The following is a 26,637-nucleotide window of genomic DNA, read 5'->3' on the forward strand; positions in this document are numbered from 1 at the left end:
CCAGAATCTTCTCACGCTCGTCTTCTAGGTACTGTCCCGGGTTTTCGGTTGTGCTTGGGAAGAGGGATAGGGAACAGTGCGTCTATTTGAGCTTCCTGGAGGCAGACACCCCGCATGCGTTTTAATGTGATCGAATCTGGGTGCAAACCCAGGCCGAGGAGGCTCCGAGCGTGCAGTTGCCGGGTGGAATGTTCTGGAAGCCAGGCCTGGGCTCTCATTCAAGGTGAAGTTCTACAAAGAGGATGGCATGCATGGCAACAGCAGGATAATCAGGGAGCCGAGGGAGGAAGAGCAGACCCTGAGACCCAGAATGGGGACAGAGAGGTGATGTAGCCTGAGAACACTGGACCAGATTCCTGAGTTTTCCAGGCCTGCTCCTCTGGGCTCTGTCCTCCTCCTGGCTGTCCGCGCCGCTGTGAAGTCCGCAGAGGCCACGGGTTAAAAGCCCTTCTCGGCCACGACAGTTGGAAGTCCTGTCGGTCCGGCACAGACATCTTGGTGGGAGGTGCGCAGAGACCCCGAGGTCACATCCTATGAGCATGTGAGCTGAGCCACTGAAATATGCATGAGGCCCCTTACCAAAGGCCAGACACTCGCTCTCTCCTTTCACTCATCTATTATTCAGTGCAAGCGAGTTCCGGGGGCCGCAGAAATCATAGCTGCCTTTCCCGTTGTGCCCTCACGTTGCACCGGGCGCTTTGCCAAGCGCTTCGCACGCGGGCTGCTTGTGAGCACCATCTCGCGTCTTCTCGACCTCCCCTCCTACTGCAGCCGCACGGCCTCCACCAGCGCCCTGAGTGTGCAGCCCGCCGCGGCCTCACCTCGGGCCCCACCCCCACCGTGCAGGACTCCCTTGCTGCCCCAGGAGCCTGGGGGACGCCCACTCAGCCCTCACTAACCTATGAGCTCAAAGCACAGGGCAGCTAACACCCCATCGCTCGGTTCTCGGTCCGCCGGGGACAGGAGCTGGTGACACATTCTCCCATTCTTTCCTTGGGCAGATGGTTCTGGACCCTCACCCAGAGGCTTCTAGAAGGTCCGTTGGGAATGATCGCCTCGTCCTTCTTAGAGGTGGCCAAACGCTTATCAAAATGAGGACAGCTCCCTGCGTTGGCTTCCCTTCCTTCCTGGGTTTATGTCCCTCGGCCCTCACTCTCCTTCCTGGACCGCATTCCGCAGAAACTGTCCCCACGTACACCTTCGGGGGAACCCAGGAGAAGACAAGGGGGTCCTGGAGTGGCCCTAGAAAGCAGCCGAGGGTGACACTGGGGAACGATCCCTAACCCCTGGAATCAGCAGCACACAGCTCCTGGGCCTGCCCCTGTGGGTGACCAGGACGAGGGATGGATGGACAGAGAACCTGAGCGGTGGACTTGACCAGCGTGGAGTGATAGTCGTGATGAACATTGTGCCGTGAGCTGGCTTTTCTTAATGGCTTGAGAAAGCCTGCCAACGGCCAATGGCAAGCCGCGATCAGCCAGATATCCACTCAAGGTAGAGCCCGGCCTGCGTGGATCAGGGGTTAAACATTGACCTATGAACCAGGAGGTCATGGTTTGATTCCCAGTCAGGGCATATACCCGGGTTGCAGGCTTGATCCCTGGCAGGGGGCATGCAGGAGGCAGCCGATCAATTATTCTCTCTCATCATTGATGTTTTTATTTCTCTTTCCCTCTCCCTTCCTCTCCGAAATCAATAAAAAATACATATATTTTTTAAAATATATGGCAGCACTAAGCACCCCGTCTCCTGCAGGTGCCGGGTGGAATGTTCTGGAAGCCAGGCCTGGGCTCTCATTCAAGGTGAAGTTCTACAAAGAGGATGGCATGCATGGCCACAGCAGGCCTGTGATAATCAGGGAGCCGAGGGAGGAAGAGCGGACCCTGAGACCCAGAATGGGGACAGAGAGGTGATGTAGCCTGAGAACACTGGACCAGATTCCTCTGAACCCACCTGGCCAGGAGACACCCCTCCTCCCCTCTGTCGGAGGAGGGGCACCCCCTTGCCTACAGACCCTGCAAACCTTTTCCTGAGGCTGATGCCTCCCAGCTGACGCCCTACACTCCTCGTGGCCTCCAGGACGGTCAGCAGCCTCAGGCCTCAGCTCCGCCCAGCAGGGAGGTCAGGGGGCTGCTCTGGGTGGAGGCAATGAGCACACTGAAGGAGCTGTGAGACCCAGTGGAAAAGCAGAGGCCTGGCCCTAGCCGGTTTGGCTCAGTGGGTAGAGTGTCGGCCTGTGGACCAAAGGGTCCCGGGTTCAGTTCTGGTCAAGGGCACGTAACTGAGTTGCAGGCTTCTCCCCAACCCGGGCCCTGGTCAGGGCATGTGCAGGAGGCAACCAATCAATGTGTTTCTCTCACAGCAATATTTCTCTCTCTCTTTCCCTCTCTCTTCCACTCTCTCTAAAAATCTATGGAGCCCTGGCCGGTTTGGCTCAGTGGATAGAGCGTTGGCCTGCAAATTGAAGGTTACGGGGGTTCAATTCAGGTCAAGGGCACATGCCCGGATTGTGGGCTCGATCCCCATGGGGGGCATGCAGGAGGTAGCCAATCAATGATTCTCTCTCATCGTTGATGTTTCTGTCTCTCTCTCCCTCTCCCTTCCTCTCTGAAATCAATTTTTAAATGTAAAAAAAAAAAATCAATGGAAAAATATCCTCAGGTGAGGATTTAAGAAAAAAAAAAGTAGAGGCCTGAGCGGTTTCACCAGTGAAATATAAAGACGGACGGGGGAGAATGAGCCACCATGGGCACTCACCTGCCCCCTGGCACTCGCTGTCCCGTGAGGATGCCTGTGGACACCCTGACGCTGCTGGGCTGGCTCCTGGAGGCTCGAACACAGGGATGGTCCAGAGTCGATCTCAGACTTCGATGCGACCATTGCCTCATTTCAGCATCACTGACGCCCACAGAGGTAAGACAGCCCTGCCCCCTTTTACAGGGACGGGGACAGAAGTCTGAGACATCTCCTGATGGAGGAGACAAAAGAGCCCGGGTTTTGCAGGACACGGCCAGGGGCCTGGTGGCGTCCCCGCCCTACCTACCTGCATCACTCCTCCATGGCTTTAAATTCCACAGCTCGCTGACACCTTGTCACCTGCCAAAGTGCAGAATCCATTATGATTATCAATAGCGGTCATGGATAATTAAACAAGAAATGCACTAATCTCATTAAGCCACTTATTTAATTAATTTATTTTAATTCGTGTAATTAGTTAATATGGTAATACTTCCTTTCATCCAAAGACAGCCTGCAGGCTCTCCAAGCTCTGTATATTATTACTCATGTCTGTTGAGAGGGAAGAAGTTTGGGAGAGTTGCTCAAAGTCACAGAGCGCCTGTGGGGGGCGCTCAGCCTGTGGGGGGCAGCCTGACACTCGGACTCTCTTGGTTTGCGCTAGCTGTTCTCACCGCCTGGAAAGCCCTCTACCCCTTTCTCCCAGATGCCAATGCGGCCCATGCTTTGTGACTCAGCCTACGGGTCACCTGCAGCAAGTAGCCCCCGATGGATCCCAGCGAGGCTCGATGCTCTTCAAAGGCACCCGGCATAGCACAGGCCACGCTTGTAGAGTGTCTGCTGGATTAGAATGCAAATCCTTTGAGAAAAGGGGCTGGGTTATGACATCAACAACCACACACACAGCCACTACCACCATTCATTGAGCATCTATTCTGTGCCAGGCATTTTCCCAAGCACGTTGCAAAGATAGTCAACCATTGGGCCTCACCCCTACTTTGACTGGTAGGGAATGGTTCTCTCTCTCTCTCTCTCTCTCTCTCTCTCTCTCTCTCTCTCTCTCTCTCTCTCTCTCTCCAGAATAAAAAAAAAAAAAAAAACAGAAACTTCAAGCAGTAAGGAAACTTACCCAGGACCACCCATCAGAACTGAGATTCAAAGTCACGTCAGATGGCCCCAAAGCCAGATCCCTTAACTACTATGCCAGGCTGTCCCCCGTGTCCTTGACGTCCGCACCCCTGACACCCACTGAAGGCTTGCGCGATGAATGAATGAATGCCCCAAAGGCTCCCCTAACAAATGAGGATCCCAGAGTGAGAGACACAGAAAGGCCCGGGGCTGAGAAGGAGTGACGAGGATGGCTTTAGAGGAACTAATTCCGTTACTGTATCGATCATTCATGGTTGTTTAAGGACACTACAGATTTCACTACTGCTGATGGGATTACATTTTATTCTCAGGCTTAAAACCACAAACAAAAACAATAATTCCATTAGTTGTTGAAAATGGCGATAATCTGGGTGAATATGAATTTTATTGCTATGGTAACACTGAAGCCCAGAGATGATAATACATAAAAAGTTCCTACATGTTGTGAGGTGTACATTCCGTTGCCAATACTCCATCAAGCATCGTAATTCCATTAGTAGTTAAGAATTGTAATAATACCCTTGACAATGGTTTTTATTGCTATACCTGTAAAACACAAAGATAAGACATAATTTTGTCAACTGGAAAGTGCTGATAATAACTCAGCTGTATTGGTGAGAGGCCTGTGGTTTGCTTTCAGTGTGACGAGCATCTTGATTCGGGGGGTAACACCGGAAATAGTGACTCAAAAGCTGTCTGGATTTTACGCCATTTCTCTCTCCCTTTTCTAGTGCCTTCCTGCCAAAGAAAGAATGCACTCACAAGAGGTTGATGGTAGTAGCTCTGCCACGATCTTGTGAACTACCCTGGGGCTCAGTCTTCCAATCTGTTGAATGGGACGATATGGATTCTATTTCAGTTTAGACCAGTGGTCGGCAAACTCATTAGTCCACAGAGCCAAATATCAACAGTACAACGATTGAAATTTCTTTTGAGAGCCAAACTTTTTAAACTTAAACTTCTTCTAACGCCACTTCTTCAAAATAGACTCGCCCAGGCCGTGGTATTTTGTGGAAGAGCCACACTCAAGGGGCCAGAGAGCCGCATGTGGCTCGCGAGCCGCAGTCTGCCGACCATGGGTTTAGACTAATATCTGGGGATACAGCCGCACGTGACAAAGATGGTGACCCTGACCACAGGCGCTGATGGTTTGGTGGGAAGATGGGCATTAATCCTATTCACATAGTATCGGTAAGGAACCTGTCATGAAAACAGAAGCCACTCTATGTGTTCCAAGTATAAAGCGATTTAATATGAGAAATCTGAGGCTCACACACAGGTGGAAGGCAGGAGAGTGAGGGGCAGGGAAGGCATCCCTGATGAGCCGTTTTCAGGAGCTCGCGCAGAGACCACTGGGAAGCTCCCACGGGCCACGTCAGCCTGCAGCCCTGACGCAGGTGCCTCTCCAGAAACTCACCCGGAAGCTGCTTCCAGACTCATACCTGGCTGCCACACCTCCAGGGAACAATGGCTCTTTTTCTCTCCCGTGGGCCATCTCTCCCGTGAGCACTCTCACTGGCCAACGCCAGCCTGTGAGGGGGTGAGGGGAAGTGGCAGCTCCCAGGCTCCCCGCAGTGAGAGGGGTGACGGTGATGCTGAGCTGGCCCCAGACAACCCAGCATGATTAGGACGTTACCGTTGGATCGGAGCCCTGAAGGGCAAGCACAAGGGCCAGACAGCGGTGGAGGTCTTTTCAGAACAAGGGTGGGCTTTGAGCATATTTGAAAGACCCAAGAGAGGAAAAGACAGGCGGGGGAAGGTAACCTCAGCAGAAGCTGGAGCTAAGCGGAGGCTCGCAGGGAGCCTGGCGCCCGCTCAGGGAGGCACTCACTCCTTGAACTGCTGGGCAAACGCACCTGCAGGGGCATGCCTCTCTGATTCTGCACCTGAGGCCTCGGGCTGGCTTCACCCTGAACCAAAGGATCCCGGGGTCCTTGAGGCTACAGGCTGCTGATCCGGGGCGGGGGGGGAGGGGAGGGGGACTGTCTGAAGCCATTCTTTCCCAAAGAACAGCTCAAAAGCGAAGTGACCAAGCCTGTTTCGGGCTTGAAAGGTCTCTGAAGTCTACCTACTTCTGTGGCGTTGCAGACTGTCCTTAACTGGGAAACCCTCCTCCCGTCTGGTGCAGAAACCAGGTAAGTAAACAGGAAACGCAAGGTTCTGGTGGAAGCTGGGAGCCACGAGCCCTGAGCTCTGGCCACTGCAGCACCTCGGGGCACGGGAGCCTGAGCCTCCGTGATCACAGGGTGCAAACCTGTGGTCTGGTTCAAGGTTCCCATGTGCTCATCCGGGAACTCCCTGCATCTTTCAGTCGAGGGTGCGAGGGAACCCGGGAATGGGAACCAGTGGGAAGCTACACAGATGCAGCATCCTCGCTCAGCGACATGGGTGGACTTCGCTTTCAACTAACCTGACCCGTTGAAACGAAACTTATTTACCTCTGCCCTGCCTTGTTCCCCAGAGGACCCACAGTGTACAGAGATCTATGTGAGACAAGACCAAGTGCCTCATGATGGGTGCCAGTAGATAGCAACCAGCAGAGGGAGGTACAGGAAGAAGGGTTTAGACTGAGGTGCTCAAAGTCCCAGCCACTTGCCCCAAAGGGTCACAGATTTGACTCTGAACTTTCTAGCAATTGAAGCAAAGAAAGCATCTAGCACACGAGGGCCAGAGAGCTAAGGATGCTTCCGCCCGTTTATCAGCAACACCACCATCGGCAGGATCTGAGTTCGAGCTCCTAAAATAGAAGTTGACCTGCAAAACTTTAATTGACTCCATACATTCTATGAAAACTCCCGGGGCAGCCGAAACCGGTTTGGCTCAGTGGATAGAGCGTCGGCCTGGGGACTCAAGAGTCCCGGGTTCGATTCCGGTCAAGGGCATGTACCTTGGTTGCGGGCACATCCCCGGTGGAGGGTGTGCAAGAGGCAGCTGATCGATGTTTCTCTCTCATCGATGTTTCTAACTCTCTATCCTTCTCCCTTCCTCTCTGTAAAAAATCAATAAAATATATTTAAAAAAAAAAAAAAAAACTCCCGGGGCATAAAGCAAGACAACCTGTCCTAGCGAGGGCTTCCCTGTCAGGAGCCCCTGGGGGTTAAAGGAGCCAGTAGCACCTCCTAAACCCTCTCTTCCAGAAAGTTCTGTGTCCTTGAAATACAAATGCAAAGGCCATCACCAGAGCAGAAAGGGCGGCTCAGGACCGTTGTCCCCGGGAGGCTGAGAGACAGGATCACCTCGCTGGCTCTGAAGGCTCAGCCCGCCAAGCTCTGACCCAGCCATTCACCCAGGAGACTTGGATCCCGACTTGATCTCTTAAGTCCACTTCCTCCTGTGAAGAGATATCACCCACGGTGGGTTGTTTATTCATGAATTGCTTTATTCATCAAACATCTATTTAATGCCTACCATGTGCCACCACGTTCACTCTCTGTATCTCACTCACCCTCAGACAGCCCTGTGGGGGAAGGTAGAGAGGATCGTTCCCATTTTACAGACGTGAAAGCTGAGGCTTACAGAACTGAAAGCCACTGGCCTGGGGTTGCACAGCTAGTAAGCGGCAGACCTTAGACCTGAGCTAGGTCTCCTGACCCCGAGCCGGGTGCCCTCTGCATGGCTCTAGGGCAGTGGTCAGCAAACTCATTAGTCAACAGAGCCAAATATCAACAGTACAACGATTGAAATTTCTTTTAAGAGCCAAATTTTTTAAACTTAAACTTCTTCTAATGCCACTTCTTCAAAATAGACTCGCCCAGGCCGTGGTATTTTGTGGAAGAGCCACATTCAAGGGGCCAAAGAGCCACATGTGGCTCGCAAGCTGCAGTTTGCCAACCACGGCTCTAGGGGAACCAGGTGAGCTGAACAGGTTAGGAGTGGGAATCAGAGGAGGCTCATGAGTCCCAAACAGACTGGCCTCCAGGAACCAGGAAGACCGGCCGGAGGACCAAGCGGCTTGAGGCGCTGAAAGGGGAGGCTGCTGTCCTGTGACCGTGGCAGCAGAATTCGTGTCCTCGTGCGCGAAATTCAAGCCGCAAGCCGCCCCTTGCAGGTGTGTCGTGTAGACGCACCTTGTACATCGGTGCAGGGTGCGTGCTGCGTAACCCAGAGGGCCCCGCTCTGGGCGGCGGCACAGATTTGTTACTTACTATGTTCAGTTTGTGCGTTTATTTGTTTTCTGGCAGGTGGCAGGGATGTGGATCAAAGAATGGGCACTGTCTCCTAATTTACACAACGGTGCCCCGTGGGCCCGCAGGAACGCTGGCGTGAGCCCTGGAGGCGGTGGCGTGTGTAGACATTGGCACGGAGGAGGCCTTTGAGAACTGCTGGTCCCGCACTTTCCTCTCCGATAGAACCGCCAAGCCTGACTCACCGTGCGTTCTGAGATCAGATCAGATAATGGGTATGAACGTGTAGTGTTCTCATAGGCACCCCGGGCCACTGTCACGTGTCGGGGTTATAGGATGATTGAGGAAGCTGAGGGAAAGCACTGGCCCCGAGGCCAGGCCCCCGTCCATCCAGGGAGCACGATTTGTGCCTCCTTGTCACCTGGGCGGCGGGCTCCCCAGACAGATCTGAAGTTGGGTGGGCAGGGCCCCGTGCTGAGCAGGTGGTGACTTTTGCGAGGAGGGAGAGGGAGGAGAAACACGATGTCCACGCTGAGAGGCAGGGAGAAGAGGTGGGCAGCATGGGAGGCCTGGGAAGCAGACAAATGCAGGAAGAGAAATGAGGGAGGGAATGAGGGTGGGGGAAGGAAGAGGTGGAACAGAGCGGCCAAAACAGACGGAGAACAAAGGAAAGAGCAGAGAGGAGAGAGAAGCAAACCTGAGACAGAGGAGCATGAGAAAGACCAGAGAGCAGTGCGTGCGTGCGTGCGTGCGTGCGTGCGTGCGTGTGTGTGTGCATGTGCGTGCGTGCGTGCGTGCGTGTGTATGTGTGTGACAGAGAGAGAGAGAGAGAGAGAGAGAAAGAGAGAGAGAGGAGGAGGGGGAGGGGAGAGAAGGGGAGAGACAAAGTGAGAAAGACATTCAGACCCCACAGGCCTCACCCTGGATACAGACAGGCCTTTGTTTTCCCATCTCGGCTCTGCGGCCCGGCCTGGGGCAGGACCCCTGGCATCCCTCGCCTCGGTTTCCTCATCTGTGAGTCATGGATGATCTTCCTGGTTTCTCCCTGCCCCGCCCTCCCTGGCCCACCCGCTCCTTGGGCTGCTGCAGGCATCGGGAGCTGACAGGTGGCACCTTTGGAGCCTGGCTGATGGAGGATGCTGGGACGTGGTGACAGGTGGCAGGCTCTGTGCAGCTCCGGGTCTGGCTGGCCCCGGCGGGTCCCAGGGCCTGGCCCAGGGCCTGGCAGGCAGACCGGGAAGAAGGGGGGCTTTGTTTGGCTCTGGGGTGGCCATCTGCCTCCTCTCCCCACAGGGAAAGGCCGGTTCTGGGATGTTCCCTCTCCAACCCCCTGAAGCTCTGACAGCCCACAGGTGCCCCCTGCCAACGCCACGCCAGCCTTCGGGGCATCGGGAGGGCCTAACAGGAGGCAGCTGTGGCGCAGAAGCCCGGAAACAGCCCCTGTGGCTGCCTTTCTCCCCTCTTCTCTGAGGGGAAAAGGCCCATAAAACAGTGGGAGCAGGGCGGGTGCGTGCGCTTTGCGGAGTAATCAGTGCAGAGATAAGGGCTCCCCGGCAGCTGTGGGAGGAGATAGGCAGCCCCATAAACCCGGGTCGCCAGCAGGGCACGGGGTGAAAAGGTAAAGCAGGACCGGCAGCACCCGCCCTGCCCCAGCGGGAGTCTCCGCTGGAATTCCAATGTGGGGGTTGTGGGCAACTCGGGCAGCGGGCACCTGCTCTGCTCCCACCATGGGGTGGGCCCAGGCTTGGGACAGGTGTCTGGGGGTGGGAATTAGAGGTCCACCCACTTTTTACCAACAACCAGGGCTGACAGTCACCTGGGCACAGGGACAGGCGGACCATTGGCCAAATATTGAACCATCTCTGTCCTGCGCCCTCAGCTCTGCCCTTCCCCTGGGCCACGCCCGCCCCCCCAGCCTCAGGCAGCCACAGGGTCTCCAGGACCCTCGGTAGCACATGGTGCCCCAGTTCTGATGCAACAGTGCCCAGGTCCTGCCAGTGGTTACATACTCTGTATATCTTCCCGCCAGCACCCTGGTGCCTAGGTGTCTTAGGGGAGATGCCCCCCACCACCACCACCATGTTTGAAAGCAGGAGGCCAGGGCAAGGTCAGAGGGAAGGAACAGCCTTTAGTGCCCCTGGGACTGCTGTGCCTCAGAGGGACTTTGAAGGCGCCAGACAGGGGTGGGTGCCGCTTGGCCAGGCTCCAGGCCTGCTGTCCCGTGGAGCCGTGGGACTCCCCGCGATCTGCTCCAGACCTGGGACAACCAGGGGAGATTCAGAGGCAGTGGGGCCCGAATGGCGTGGCTCAGTGGTTGAGCATCGAACTATGAACCAGGGGGTCATGGTTTGATTCCCTGTCAGGGCACTGGGTTGCAAGCTCAGTCCCCAGTAGGGGGCATGCCGGAGGCAGCTGATCAATGATTCTCTCTCATCATTGATATTTCTATCTCTCTCTCTCCCCTCTCCCTTCCTCTCTGAAATCAATAAAAACATACTTTTTTAAAAAGGTAGTTGGGTGGGGGACGGGGAGAAGTTCTCCAACCACACCCCACTCCAGCCCCTTGGTTTTTCCGTTTTCTTAGAGGAAGAGCTCGCCTCTGGTCCCACGTCAGTCACAGCACTGCAGCTAGAGCTGGGTCCCGGTCCCCCACGACGGCACCCAGCTCCCCACGGCCCCTTTCTCTGCCGGGACCTGGAGCTGGGAGGCACCATGGGAGATCGCATCCGCTGATGGAGTGGCTGGAAGGCTGTCACTTGGATGAGAAGAAGCTGGTCAGCCGCCATGACCCCTTCCCGGTAATCACCGCCTCTCATCTTGATGGGCTGTGCATCAGGCCAATCGGCTTCTCTCAAAGGCCTGTGACCAAAAGGGCGGGAACTGGGGGGCCCAGGTCACTGACGTGCATGGGTCAGCTCTGGACTCACACACTCCGTAGGCTGGGTTCACTCGGCCCCGACTCTGAGTTGGAGATGCGCCTGCCTGTGGTGTCTTGGGCCCTCGGACGCTTCTGTAATACAGAGCAGGTGCAGGACTGGGCAGAGGGGAAAGGAGCTAAGATGCAATTAGAAGCTCCTCCTAATTGCTACCGAGCTAGGACGGCCTTCCACGTTGCCCCAAATTGCATTCCTGGACCAATCACCATACAGGTGGCCCCCTCCAAGGGGGGTGTGATCCAGGGCAAGGTCACTCCCTCCCTCCGAGCACAGAGCCTAGAAGGGGACTTGGCTGTGAGCCATCAGCAGCCCCAAACCTGGCAGCAGGGGAAGGAACGGGTGCCTGGAGCCTGAAGGGACCTCTGCGTGGCACGCCCAAGGGGACAGCTCGGTATCCACGAATGCATGTCTCACCACCACGTGACAGAAAATGGTGTCCGAGGACTTGGTAAGTAGCCACAGTCAGAAGAATGTCATGGATGCTCTGACCATAGGATGAACCTCCCAAGGATGTCCTAAGACATCAGAGTTGAGATGAGTCCTAGAGGTGACAGATGAGTGGCATTGACGCGGCCACTGTCCCGCCACAGGCATGGCCGACGTCACTCATCCATCACAGCCTCTGTCTGTCAAGAGCCCAGTGTGGCCTCCAAGTGCTTCTCAGCATGACTGCAGGCAGCCAGCACTGGCCACACAGGGCCGAGCGGGGGCTGAACTCGCCCCTCACTTATTCGAGGGGGCCCTGCCTAGAGGAGCGCCCTGGTCCCGGCCCTCGGGGGGGCTGGAGGCAGAGCGCCCTCCTCCGGGGCCTGTCTCAGGGGCCTGTCTGAGAGCAGCCACTGCCCGGCACACGGGAGGCACTCAGCTCCCTCTCCTTGCTGAATCCTGTCTCAGGGGCCAGGCCACAGCCGCAGGGCCCGCTCACCCTGCCGGCCAGGGGGCAAGGCCTCCAGCCCCTCCTCGGACAGCCCTGCCGAGGGGCGTCTGGTACCACGGATGCTTCTCTCACCCTCGCCCTCTCGGTGGGTTAGCAAGGGCTCCGCGCCACCTGCGGCCGGGCGCCAGGAGGCTTCGTTAAGCATTACGGGGTAATCCGGAGGGTGTCAGGAGCCTTTCCCTAACGTGGGAGAAGAGAAATCCAGGTGCTCAAAATCGGGGAGAGAACCCCAAACAAGTTCTGTTCATGGTAGTGCTGCTACTTTTAATCCTCTGTGACAGCTGGAGACGCAGCCAGATGTGGCGGCTCCCATCCCCACTCCCCCACTCCTCCACCCCAGAGCTGGAAGGAAGTTAGAGAAAAGGGACTACAGCCCTTCTGCGCTACAAATGGGGTATCCCAGAGGCAAGGAGTCACAAGTCTACACACCCACGGAGCCCCCTACCCAGCCCAGGGCATTTGACACGCAAGCCAGGGCTTCTGCCACCACACTCTGCTGCCTCCCAAATGGTCCAGCACCCCTGGTTTCCCAGCAGGTCTGGCTGCCTGCGGTGGACCTGGCGCCAAGAGCTCTGTCGCCACCTTGTGGCAGGACCAGGATGCGCCCAGGATGGTGCTGTGCCATGGCAGAGATGGAGGGGAGGAAGCGCAGGAGGAGCCAAGAGGGGGTGCCCAGCCGGTGTGGCTCAGTGGTTGAGCATCGACCTATGAATCAGGTCGCAGTTTGATTCCCTGTCAGGGCACATGCCTGGGTTGTAGGCTCGATCCCCAGTGTGGGGCGTGCAGGAGGCAGCCGATAGATTATTCTTTCTCATCACTGATGTGTGTGTGTGTCTCTCTCCAAATCCCTTCCTCTCTAAAATCAATTTTAAAACATGTTTTTAAAAAGAGGGGGAAGGAACACCAAACATCCCTCACCCCCATACAACCTACATCACTGCCGATTTCCTCTTTTAGATCCAGTTTTCACCCCAAAATAGTAACAGGGGGGACCTGCAACCCCATGAATGGGTTGAATTGTCTCCCTACAAATTTCATCTGTTGACGTCGTAACCCCCAGGAACTCCGAGTGTGACTGTATTGGGAGAGAGGGTCTTAGAGAGGGGATTGCGCTAGCATGAGGTCAGTAGGGTGGGGCCTCACTCCATATGGCTGGTGTCCTTATAAAAAGGGATCAGAACAGAGACACACACAGAGGGAAGGCCATGTGGAGACACAGGGACAAGACGGCATCTACAAGCCAAGGAGCGAGGCCTCAGAAGAAACCAGCCCTGCTGACACCTTGATCTCGAACTTCCAGCCTCCAGGACTGTGAGAAAATAAACGCCCGGTGTTCAGCCCCCCAGTCTGTGGCACTTGGTGACAGCAGCCCTAGCAGCCTAGTACAGACTCCAGCCTGTCTTTCTCCCGATCTCCACTTCTCTCCTCCCTCTTCCTCTCTCCGGCTCTCTTTCTTCCTCCATCTCTGAAGATAACCCCTTGGCCATTCATTCTACAATGTTACTGAGCACAACAATGGACCAGTTTCTGGAGACAGAGAAATGAAAAGAGAACTTTTATTCATTCAACAAACATTCCCTGAGCACCTACGAGGTGCCCAGCCCTGTTCTAGGCATTCCTTTATGATGATAGACAAGACAGGAGCGATCCTGTATTCATGCGGACGGTCTGGTGGGGGAGACTGGCATGCAAACACCTAGCAGGTCCGGGTACAAGTTCTAGGTGGGGTTGGCAGGGGGTGCCTGCATGCTCAGGAGGAAGTAACACGTCCAGGAGAGCCCCGGGGAGGAAAGGGCCTGGGAAGCCAGGGGGAAGAGCGACGCTTTTCCTAAGCCTGGAGGCCTGAGGAGGCACCCTCTCTCCCCCTCATTCTCCAGAAAATTGTCCATCACTAAGCGGTGCTCAGCGGGTGTGCGGACCACATGAGCCGAGGAATTAAAGGATTTCATGTTCCGGTCTCCATGGATGGAGGGAAGGGGGGCCTGGGCCCGGGGATGGGCAGGCAGTGGCAGGAAGAAGAAAAGGAAAGGAAGCCCAGAGGTGTGAGCCCTCCCCACACGGACACCTGTTCTGATCTGAAAGTTCATTCTGGTGTTTGTATGTTTTCTTTCCCGTCCTGCTTCATAATTACAACAGAACCCAACGCGTGCGATAACACTGAGTCACAAAGGGAGATGTAATGATTCTCCCCACTCACAGGAATTAGCGGGCTTCAGAGAAAACACGTGCTTCCACGTGGCCATTTGGCAAAGCAGGTGTCTCCCTCACTCCTCCAGCCCCCCTGAGGCGGGGTGCAAAGAGCCGAGATGGCGACTGCTCCCCTGGGGGCAGGAGCGTGGGTGCGTAGCTACTGTGTCCAGAATGCGGTCCAGCTCTTCCTCCTAGGTTGGAGTATTCCCAGGGGTCCGGAGTATAGACTCATTCATTCAACATTCCTTCTTCAACAGACGTTCATGCGTGCCTACTATGTGCCAGGCATTGATCATCCTCGGTCTCAGGGAGACGAGGTGATCCAGGCAGGTGAGATCCCTTCTCGAAACTGATTGTGTCCTAGATGGGAGATGAGACCAGAAACCATCGAACTGTCAGATCGTGAGAAGGGCTGTGCAGAGAGTTTAAACAGGGTGTCGGGGTACATGGCTGGATGGCTATTTTACCCCAGGTGGCTCCAGACAGGCTCTCTGACAAGGTTGCATTTAAATATATTTTTATTGATTTCAGAGAGGAAGGAAGAGGGGGAGAGAGATAGAAACATCAATGATGAGAGAGAATCATTGATTGGCTGCCTCCTGCACGCTCCCCACTGGGGATGGAGCCCGCAACCTGGGCATGTGCCCTTGACTGGAATCAAACCTGGGACCCTTTAGTCTGCAGGTCAACGCTCTATCCGCTGAGCCAAACCGGCTAAGGCCAAGGTTGAATTTAAATTGAGGTTTGAGTGAAAAGAAAGAGATAGCCGCACCAAAAAAAAAAAAAAAAAAAAAATGGAGGAGGGAGTTCAGGAAACAGCCAAGGCAAAGGTCCTAAGGTAGAGATGAAAGCGAATCAAATGTGTTGAGATGGGAACATACCGCAGAAGAGACCTGTAGATCGGAGTGTGGATTTTCATTTTAAGGACAAAGAGAAACCATGGAAGAGTTTTAAGGGGGCAGGTGGGCTTATAAACTGATTTCTTATTTTAATTACACTCTGCTGTGTTGAGAATGGATTGTGGGAGAGAAATAGGAGCTGGGAAACTGGTGAGGGGACCTCTGCACCCAAGATGATGTGGGTATCAATAGCTGTCTACCCTGCTCCCAAAAATTACTTCCTCTCCACACCCCGAACCCCCTGACATCTCATTCTGTACAGACCTCCGTACAGCAGCTGAGAAGGTGTTTTCGTTGTGTAATCACATTTGATGTTGATCCTCTTCACCGGTGCTGTCAACCCACCTCACAGATGAGGAAACTGGAGCTCAGAGAGGTTGAGTGGCCTTCCCAAGGCCACACAGCTAGGCAGTGGCAGAGCAAGGGGATGGAAGTAAGCATACCTCTGCCTGATGAGAAAGATGGCTTTAGAAAAAAGAAAAAAAAACAGTTGGGAGAGAGTGATGTCTAGACCTGCAATGGCCAGCGGCTAGGTTTCTGGACGAAAGGATTTGTACAATCTAATGCCCTCCATGCCCACCCTCTTCCAAGAAGCCCCCGTGTGAGGGGACAAGTCCTAGCACTTGGCGTTCAGGGCATTGCTGCAGCCAGGGCAGAGGGGCAGAGGGGCAGAGGAGCAGAGGGGCAGAGGGGCATGCACTTTGGAGCCAAAGGTCCTCCGATGAGATTCCAAGTCAGCCGCCTCCCTCTGGGCCACCTAGACCCTCTGTCTCCTCAACTGCAAGTGCAATAACCGACTCTCAGGCGGCCGCAGGGCCTGGGGCACCTTCTTTGAACCTTCTCCGTGGAGAAATCTCTATCCTTAGGGTTAGTTTGACTTTTTTTGAAACACCCCTCAGCTGCTGGGAGTCGGAGACTTACGTGGGTGCAGACAGCAGGGACACTGTTTGATGTTCAAAACATGTGTTTCTTTTGCAGCTCAGAGCCTGGCTGGCTGAGCCGCTTCTCCTCTGCTCCTGGGGATCCCACCGGTCCATGCTGGCCTTGGCCCGGGCAACACCCCCACCTAGCGGCCACTTTCTCCTCCCTCCAGGATGGGAGAGTCCGGTGACAATGAGGCAGCTGGCTGAAATGCAGATTCTCACCGAGCAGATCAATCAGGGGTGGGGCCTGAGACGCCACCTTTCTAAGGCCCTCCCAGGAGATGCTGGTACTGGTGGCCCTCAGGCCACACTTGAGCCGTGCTGACCTTGAGCCGGGCATCCCTGAGCCGTGCTGACCAGCAGCAAGCTGGCAGAGGCTCATCCACGATGCTTTCTGGAGTCATTAGTCCCATTGTGCACAGTCTCCTGATGGTCTGAACTGAAGAAATAGAGTTGGATTGGGCTGTACATATAAGGAAACGCTTTCTGGTGTTACCAAAAAAAAAAAAAAAAAAAAGCATATATGGAAAAAGTGCCCACCTGTACCGGATACAGGGGCAGGTGCTCGAGATGCGAAGACAGGAGCTCACGGCCAGGGTCATGGGGAGTGAGTGGTAAATGCTGATTTCTTCACAAAGAGCACTGACTATCTCCAGAAAGACCAGCAGGAGGCAGGAGAGGGCTGGCAGAGCAGAAAGGGCCCTGGATTTCAGAGTTCAAAGGCCAACGGTCTAACCCTGGTTGTACCATTACTGGGTTGTATGACCACAGCCAGATAAATTCCCCGCCTTCATTTTTGCCAAATAAAAGGGGGGAGAGGGACGCTGGTTGATATCTCGAAGAAATTTTATGATAATAAGATTTTAAGGTCCACGAGGGACTGTACATAGCAATGAGGCACCCAGACAACTGTACTGCCTGGATTTGCAGCTTGCCTCTGCACTCACTGGCTCTGTGACACTGAACAAGTTACTTAACCTCTCTGTGCCTTGGTTTCCTCATCTGCAAAAAAAAAAAAAAGAAGAAGAATAGTACCTACTTCCTAAGGTTCTTGGAAAGAATAAGTGAATTGACATGTAAAACACTACCTTAGTAGTGTCACCTGAGTATTTATTATTATAACATGACGTGCTCTTGATTCCTTATCGGTCCTTTAAAAACCTCATTAAGCCAGGCAGAGTGAGAGGAATTCTGAAATGGCGACAATTCTAAATTATGGAATACTTTCCAAGCGAGGCAGCTTTAAAGAGCTGGGCATACTTTTCCTGCCAACTCCCCCCACAGCCCGTTTGGCTTATGATCAAGGTTTAGCCTATCAGAGCTCTCCAGCCCCCAAGCTCAATGATTGGTTCAGGAATGAACACATGACCCACGCCGAGCCAATCAAAGGAATCTCTGGGGCTAGATCTTGGGAAGAAAAACCACTTTTTTTTCTCTGGGATCAATAACTGAAAAACTGGAATCCTGGAGCTCCCTGCTTCACCATCTTAGCTGCCACAGAGCGAGAGCCGGCCTGAGAATGGGGCCAAAACAGAAGAAATCTGGACCCAAAGATGGAAAGAGAATTCTAAGGACACTATCGGAATTCCTGCCCCAGACACTCCTGACTCCAGACACCCAAACTTCTGAGGTCAATCACTTCTTTTTTATTCCTTAAGCGGGATTGAGTTGGGTTTACTAAAGAGTCCTGTGGCAGGTCTTATGGAAGATCTCTCTTCTGTCCTCTGAGGTTCTAGTAGAGTTGCCTTCTCTGTGGAGGAAAAGGAAACACCTTTCACTGAAATGGATGAAGGGGGTGAGTGTGCCCATTGTACAGATGGCAAAGAGAAGGCAGCAGGGCATCAAGGTCACAGCGCTGGCAGACCTCGATTAAGCCTGATCTATCCAGCCCTAAAGGCCATGCTTTCTACATTAGTCCACTTGGCCTCCCTTGAATCCACCACTCCCCTCCCCCTGGAGGAATTAATTCCTCACCTAAAAACCGTGATGTTAAACGTGGGTTGGTGATTCTCAAAGGGCCGGTTCTGGATCAGCAGCAGCAGCTCTGCCTGGGAATGGTTAGAAATGCAAAGTCGAGGCCCCATCCAGGCCTCCTGGATCAGAAACTCGGAGGGTCCGGCCGGGAATGTTTCAACAAGCCCTCCAGGAGATCCCGCTGCACGCTCAAGTATGAGCACTTCTGCCAAAAGTGAACAAATCAGCTTCATTTTCGTTTAATTAGGTATTTGCTGAGCGCCGTGTGCCAGGGCTGGCAGGAGAGAAACAAGCCAGACGAGGCCCTTGACCTTGAAGAGCTCCCAGCCCAGCCCTGACGGCCAAATTCACACTCCACACCCACTGAACCAACATCTCTGTTTGGGGGGCATCTGCAGCCAGCATCCTGTTTCCTTGGCCACGACAAACACCTGGGAACCTCCAGGCCTTCCTATACTCACCCCCCTGCCTCCATCCTATCCACCTGCAGGCCGGCTGCTCTTGCTTCAATATCCAACCTCAAGCTCCCCGCCCTGAGGCCTCCCAGCAGAATCGACTGCCCCTCCCCTGAGAGGGTCTCACAGCAGGGTCTTCAGTCCCCGCTCAGGGCACTAGCCACGTTGCATTGCAGCGCGTACTGAAAGGTGGTCTCTCCCACCAGCTGTAAATAATGTGAAGGCACACGCTGTGCTCTCTTTCTCCTCTATCCCCAGAGCCCAGCGCAGGGCCTGGCTCGCAGGGGAAGAAAATAACTATTTGATGAATGGATTAATGAGGGAATTAGAGGCAGGCTTGAAAGACAGAAAAAGCTCAAAAGCACAGCCTGAGAGGGTGGGTGTGGTCCAGAGCCGGCGGCATCAGCAACAGCATCAGCACCAGCATCCCCTGGGAGGCTGCAAGCGATGCCCAATCTCAGGACCGCCCGGACCCACCGCGTCCCAGTCTGCATTTAACACGGTGCCCAGGTGCCTCGTGCCTTTTCAAGTTTGAGAAACCCTGCAAGGGGCTGTCTCGCCTTCTGCGGTCATGATTCAAGCATCATCGTCGGGTGGCTTGTATGCACACAGAACACGTTTTCAGACGGCTAACGCTACTTTTTTCTCCTCCTGGGAAAACTCCCAAACGTGACACCTTCCAGAGAACAGAGGGGCCCAGGGTCATGGGCCCACACCCAGGACACAGCTGCTGAGACCACTTCCGCTCTTCCCCAGATTCTGGGCGCCGCAAAGACTTCCAAGAAAGATACACAGAGCTTAGTTCTGGTCGGAAAGTCTCCGCTCGCCTGAGAAGGCCATCCATAACGGCGGGGGAGATCAATGGCCCAGAGATCGATCCCGGTGTATTTATGGAGCACGGGTCCCAGCTGCAGGGAGGTACCGGGGGCCAGACAGCGTCTCCGAGCTTCCCCGGGATCCTGCTTCCCTTCCCAAGAATTATGGGATGTCCTTTGTCTCCGCTCAATAGCGCCCTGGAGTTACAGAGCCATTTAGGAACGAATTGGCTCGTTTTTTTCCGCCTCCCCCTTGCTCGCGGTGACAGGGCGCCCGCCCCGGCCCAGGAGTTATGAAAGGGACAGACAGGACACTTCACCAGCTCCCTCTGTCACCAGCTGGCCCCGAAGCATTAACTCCTTGCCAGACGTATAACATTTCAGGAAAAGAAAAAAGGTGAAAATTTGAGGTAAGCATTTTATTTTATTCCAGGTATGTTTACCCCTTGGAGGGAGAACATGGCAATTTTTTTTCTGAATATTTTCCCATTTTTCCCACCTCTCAACATGCCATACCTAGTAATCCCGAGTAGACAAAGGGACAATGCAAGGTTTATTTTTCCCCAGATTAGCAAAGCTACCTCCTAAAAGTAAACTTACTGCAAGAGTAGGATTGAGACAAGGCACTTGACCGAGCTGGACCTCAGTTTCCCCATCTGTGAGGATGGTACTCCCAGCGGCTAACGCCACCTGCAGGAAAGTGCTTCACATGATGCCTGGAGCGTAGAATGTCCCAAGAGTAATTAATTCATACCCAGCTATGACGTGTTATTGTAAGAACTAGAGGCCCAATGCATGAAGATTCGTGCAAGAATGGGCCTTCCTTCCCCTGACTGCCGGCACTGCCTTTGCTCTGGCCGGGAGCCGCCTTTCCATCTTCCCATGCTGCCCAGAGGCCCAGAGCGGCTGGGGTGGTGCAGAATGCCTGCGTCGTCTCCATGGCAATGACAAAAGCGTCCCGCCCCCTGCTGCTGGGCACCTGTGTATGCAAATTAGCCCGCCATCTTTGTTGGGTTAATTTGCATACTCGCTCCTGATTGGCTGGTAGGCATCACAAAGGTATGGTCAATTTGCATTTTTCTCTTTTATTAGTGTAGATATTAGCTGCCATGTGCTGAGCATACATATCTCAGGCTCTCTGTGAAGTTGAATTCACTTACCACAGGGAGTGTGCCGGGCAGTGGTTAAGGCTTTTGTCCCTGCAGGTTATTAGCTGGGGATGGGATGCCAGGCGAGTCATCTAACCCGGAACATTCTCATCTGGGAAGTAAGGATGATAAGAATATCACACAGTTAAACGAGAGTCTATTTAGAAACCCATTGGGAACAGGGCTTGGAATGGGGTAAACCACCATCAGAGTTCATCATCGCAGGAACCGTGGTTGTAATTGTCACTGTCCCCATTATGCCAACGTGGACTCTGATTCTCACCTACAATAAACCGCTCAAGGTCACACAGCGGGCAAGCAGCAGAGCCGGGAATTAAACTCAGGGGTCTGACTGCACTGGGTGGCACTGATTTCTGCGTAAAGCCAGCTCAGCGTCAGGGAAACCAATTAGAGCTGCCCCCATAATTGCCCTTACGAGCTTCCGGGTCAAGGCCACCCTGCTTCAGGTCACACAGAAGCTCCCTGGCCCTCCTGCTTCCTGTGGGGTTCAGCCAATAGGAGGCAGAAGAGAGGGACTGGAGGACATGGGGAGAGAGAGGGTGGAGCATTCATTCTCCACTCCCTCTGTGCTGGGCAATGGTTGGTCAAGGCCCTCTTCCTCAACCCCAGGCCCAGCTCCTGCCGGCCTTTCCTGGACTACAACTCTCTTCCTGACAAGCTCCCTCCCTTGAAACCTCAGGGGCCCATAGTGGCACCAGATGTTTCCAGGCTCAGGAACCTTCGCCATCCCCTGAAGGTTTCCTTAGCTCCACCTACACCTTGGAAATAGCCCCATGAGTAACCCATCCCCAATCCGTCCATGTGACTGAGACTCTGTCTCCCGCTGGGCTTCCTGCATGGAAGGCGGAGTTGGACTGCCTGCCTTTGAACTCTAGGGAAAGGTCCAGGTGGGGGATAAGATGGGTACCACCTGGCCTGGGATGTCATTTCCTCGTGCCCTCTAAAGGCCCTTTGTCTTTGACACAGTTAACCACACAGCTCTCAGGCCAGAGGCAGGAGGGTGGGCCCAGGGCCTTGGGGAGAGCCCGGAGTGTTCCTCAGGCGAGGCTGGCTGGGCCAGGCCTTTCCCCAGGTGGTCGAGGACCCTCTCCCCGTGTGTTGCTCCCAGACTCATCAGCAGTAACCACAGCTCTGACTGCTTTTCAGTGTGGGCGTGGGTTCCTGCAGCCTTCCCCACATCTCCCTGCTCACCCTAGACAGGAAATCCTAGGCAGAGAGCCCGGGAAAGGGACTCAGAGAAAAGCATGCCCCCAGATAAATCCTGGTCCCCAGGGAGAGCCCTAGAGTCAAAGACATCTCCCAGCACATGCAGAAGGAAGCCCCCGGGGAAGGGGTCCCCTTGGCAAACCCAGCTGGCTTTTAGCTAATGCTGAAATGGACGTCTGAGTATGAGTCATGAGTGCCAGGAGACCCAGGGATAAGCAACACAGAGGGTAAGAGCAAGGGGACTCGGCAGCCGGAGGTCTCTGAGTTTGAATCCTGGTTCTGCCTTTTTGGTTTGGGTAAGTTAATTCCTCTGTGCTTCTATTTCCTCGTCTACATAAATGACACATTAAGTACTCGGTAAATAAGTAAATATCAGCTACTATTCTGAGTGTGATCCCCTTTTATGCTTCTGTATCTTTGCACGTGCTGTTCCCTCTATTCAAAATTCTCTCTCTCTCCCTCTCTCTCTGCCTTGATTTATCCATCAAGACTAGCTTAAATATCACCTCCTCAGGGAAGCCAAAGGCAAGGATAGTTGCTCTTCCTCCCTAGTCTATAGCAGCAGTTGCCAACCTGGGGGCATCAGATCCTAGAAGTCAAGGGTCCCTGACTCAAACACACACCTACCACCTTCTACAGCTTAAATAAATACAATGCCCCACAATGCATTAACAGCTGTTCTGCAAATGGCCACTGCTACTCTGATCGATAAGATATGAGAACAATCTGGAAGAAATGGACAAAATCATGGAAAAATACAATTTTCCAAGCTGAATCAAGAAGAAAGAGAAAATCTGAAAAGACAGCTTACTACCAAAAAGATGGAATCAGTAATCAAAAAACTCCCAACAAACAAATGTCCTGGACCAGATGGCCTCACAGGTGAACTTTACCAAATATTCAAAGAAGAATTAACAGCTACCTTTCCAAACTATTCCAAAAAATTCAGGAGGAGGAAAGGGCCCCAAGATAATTTTATGAGACCACCATTATTCTGATTCTAAAACCAGACAAAGACATTACAACACAAGAACATTATAGGCCAATATCCCTGATTAATATAGATGCAAAAATCCTCAACAAAACATTAGGAAATTGAATTCAGCAATACATTAAAAAGACAACATGCCATGATCAAGTGGGATTTATTCACGGGATGCAAGGTTGGTACAGTATCTGTGAAGGTGAAATACCACATAAACAAAATGAAGGAGCCCTAGCTGGTTTGGCTCAGTGGATAGAGTGTTGACCTGTGGAGTGAAGGGTCCCAGGTTCGATTCCGTTTAAGGGCACAGGCCTGGATTGTGGGCTTGATCTCCAGTGGGGAGCCTTCGGGAGGCAGCCAATCAATGATTCCCTCTCATCCTTGATGTTTCTCTCTCTCTCTCTTTCTCTCTCTCTCTCTCTCTCTCTCTCTCTCTCTCTCTCTCTCCTCTCCCTTCTTCTCTGAAATCAATTAAAAATGTATTTTAAAATCATCTGATCATATAAACAGAAGCAGAAAAAAAGCATTTGACAAAATCCAGCATCCATTTATGATAAAAACTCTCAGCAGAGGGAACCTACCTCAACATAATAAAGGCCATATATGACAAATCCACACATAACCTCATACTAAATGGGGAAAAGTTTAAAGTGTTTTCCTTACAATCAGAAATGAGACAGGGTTGTCCACTCCCACCACTTTTATTCAACATAGTATTGGAAGTCCTAGCCACAGCAATAAGACAAGAAAAAGAAACAGAAGGCATCCAAATTGCAAACTGTCATTTGCAGATGACATGATACTATATAGACAGAACCATAAAGTTTTCACCAAAAACTACTAGAAGTGATAAGTGAATTCAGTAAAGTAGCAGGATACAAAATAAATATTCAGAAGTAGGTTGCATTTTTATACTATCCAGAAGAAAAATTAAGAAAATAATCCTGTTTACCATTGCATCAAAAAAATAACTAGAACGTGCTGCCTTTGAGCCCCCGCTGCACCTGCGTGTGGTGCCGGGGGTCAGGCTGCAGCACCAGAGCAGTTGCTTGCACATAACTGGGGCCTAAGGCTCTCTGCCGGCGACCCTTTTAACCACGAGCAACACGGCGGAAAAAAAAAAAAAGAAAAAAAAATAACTAGGAATAAATTCAACCAAGGAGGTAAAAGACCTGTACTTGGCAATGCAGATTGGTGCAGCTACTATGGAAAACAGTGACCTGTGTATCCCTTCAAAGAATTTTAATATTTTGCCTCAAAAAAAATTTATTGTAATAACTGTATGGGGCCAGGTGAGCACTAGATTGCTTCATAAATTATATAATTGTCTAACCCTATGCTGTACACCTAAAACTAATATAAAGTAATATTGAATGCCAACTGTAATTGAAAAGTAAAATTAAAATAATTTTAATAAGATTTGAAATAATTAGTGTTGCTAAATTCATATAGTCTCACGCAATTCTCTTACTAAAAGTGCAAAGACTACCATCTGAGATATCTTCAATTATATTTCTGTCACTTATTTTGTGTGTGTGTGTGTGTGTGTGTGTGTGTGTGTGTGTGTGTGCCTTTATGCTCACAGGACAAGGTCTAAAGGACACAGCACCAGCCAATGGCGCCCACCCTGGAGCGTGGACAGTAGAGGGACCCCTGTGCTCTTGGGGGAGACTTCTGCTCTCCTGGGTGCTCAGGGTGGGTTGGGAAGAGCCAAAGCCTTGCCTTGGGTCAGAGTTCCCCTTTTTCCTCTGAGCACCCCTCACCCAACCCCCTCCTGCACACCTACCCCCAATCCCCACAAAACTGTCTTGTGCTTGGCTAGTCTCTTAGACTCTCTCTCTCTCCCCCACCCCCACACACACAGAGTTACCTGGAGAAGCAGAAAATGAGATGGCCAGTGAGTGAGCGAGTGAATGCGTAGAAGCAAACGAAGGAGTCATACTGGGGAGGAACCAAGATGGCGGCAAAGTTAAACAACTGAACTGCTGCCTCGCACAACAATTTCAAAAATACAACTAAAAGACAAAATGTCCACCACCCAGAACCACAGGAAAGCTGGCTGAGTGGCAGATTTACAACTAAGGAGAGAAAGGAGCACAAACGCTGAAAAGAAGGAGTCATACTGTAACATCAAGGACCCATGCAAACCTCAAAAAGCCCAGGCTTTTCAGGCAAAACTAATGACACAGAGAAAGATGTTTTAAATCCTCAATAAAAATAAACACAATAGTGCTGTTCTGCAGAAGGCTTGCTTCTGAGACTGATGAAGGGTCTCAGGAAAGGACCAGCCAGAGTCAAGGGCAGGAAGGTTAGCAGGGCGCGAGGCTCGTCCCTAGGCTGACATTGGCAAGGGGTGCAGTCAGTAGGCTGGTCAGGGCCACTTGTCTAAAAGGAATTACAAGTAGTCTAGGCAATCCTAGGAATGAGGCCTGGGGGTAGGGCACAGGCTAGAGTGCCTCAGGTGTCAGGATGTGTGGTCAGCAGGTAGGCCTCGCTGTGCCAGGGAGGCCCAGCCAGGCTGAAAAGGCACCAACCAGTGAATGAGAACTCGAGAGGAGTCTAAGCTCTGGGGAAGGAGTTGGCTGTGGCTGGGTAGGACCTCAAGACCCCAAAAATATGGGCTGCATTCTCCACCAGCATGGCTCAATGATTGAGCGTCGACCTATGAACCCGGAGATCACAGTTCGATTTCAGATCAGGGCACATGCCGGATTGTGGGCTCAATCCCCAGTCGGGGACATGCAGGAGGCAACCAATCAATGATTCACTCTTATCATTGATGTTTCTATCTCTCCCTCTCCCATCCTCTCTGAAATCAATAAAAATATTTTTTTTTTTAAAAAGAGTGCAGTGCAGTGCACATAGAATATCAGGTGCAGGCCAAGACCAGAGAAACCTTGGCAGAGGTGGGGAGGGAGTTTGCAATGTGGCCACAGTGAAGGCGCCCAAGGACCCACACCCAGTGCCACAGACACTGGGCTCATGACAGCAAGACTGGCCGAGGCCTCACTTGCTGGTGGGCCTGCAGACCACTCCCCATCCTGTCGAGTCCGGTTCAAACAGAGCTGGTAATTGACAGATCCAGGACTTGAACCCAAATGGCTCCAACTCCAAAGCCAATGATGGCGATACCAAGACATCAGAGTAATTGAAAAGTAAAATTAAAATAATTTAATAAGATTTGAAATAATTAGTGTTGCTAAATTCATATAGTCTCACGCAATTCTTCTCTTACTAAAAGTAAAATTAAAATAATTTAATAAGATTTGAAATAATTAGTGTTGCTAAATTCTGCACTGGATGGACGACCACAGAACAGCAAACCCAGAAGGAACCCCAAAATCTCTGGGTCCCCCCAGTTTGTAGAGGCAGACACGGTGAGGCCCAGGAAGGGGCTACCACATGCCATCCTGGTAAGAACATGCTTCTCCAGGGCTTTCTGTGTGTGGCACCCCCAAGCCTGCTGCCTCTGCCGGGGAGGCTGTCTCAGTCTGTGTGGGTGGCTATAACAAAAACAACCCAGACTAAGCGGTTTCTGAACCACAGATATTTACTCCTCAGAGTTCTGGAGGCTGGGAAGCCCACGGTCAAAGAGCCAGCAGATTCCATGTCTGGTGAGAGCCCACTCCTGGTTCCTGGATAGCCTTCTTCTCAGTGTACCCTCACCCTGTGGAAGGAGTGAGGGGCTCTCTGGGGCTTCAGTAAATAAGGGCACCAATCCCATTCGTGAGGGCCCCCCCCCCCCTTGTAACCTAATCACCTCCCAAAGGCCCATCTCCTAAAACCACAGTATTGTGGGTTAGGTTTCAACATATGAATGGGGCGGGGAGGGGACACACAAACATTCAGTCTACACAGAGGGACTATCTACTTCTTTCAGTCCTCACTGCGTGGTGTATGATGTCGTCATCAAGTGTCTGCAAGATCCTGAGTGACTCCATGCCCTCTGTGGGCCTTGGTTTTCCCATATTGAAATGACTGGATCTACACCCAGTGGTGGCTGCTGGCCAGGAGCCATTCCCCTTCTAAGAGCTGTCATTCCATCAGAAAGATGCCCTCAGCCCAGAATTTCCAAAGGGAGCAGGAGGAGGAAAAAAGGGTCTCCCTCCTCTGATGGACCAGGAAAGGACCAGCAAGCA

General features: G+C 52.7%; 1 non-coding gene across 1 annotated transcript; it reads left to right on the forward strand.

The window, feature by feature from the left end:
* Positions 1-23,476: 23,476 nt before the first annotated feature.
* Positions 23,477-23,608, forward strand: LOC129149922 (small nucleolar RNA SNORA76). Its single transcript, XR_008556708.1, has one exon. It is a non-coding gene; the product is annotated as a small nucleolar RNA SNORA76 (small nucleolar RNA).
* The last annotated feature ends 3,029 nt before the right edge of the window (positions 23,609-26,637 follow it).

This window comes from Eptesicus fuscus, chromosome 7, assembly GCF_027574615.1.
Source record: "Eptesicus fuscus isolate TK198812 chromosome 7, DD_ASM_mEF_20220401, whole genome shotgun sequence".
In the NCBI taxonomy this organism is placed as follows: Eukaryota; Metazoa; Chordata; class Mammalia; order Chiroptera; family Vespertilionidae; genus Eptesicus; species Eptesicus fuscus.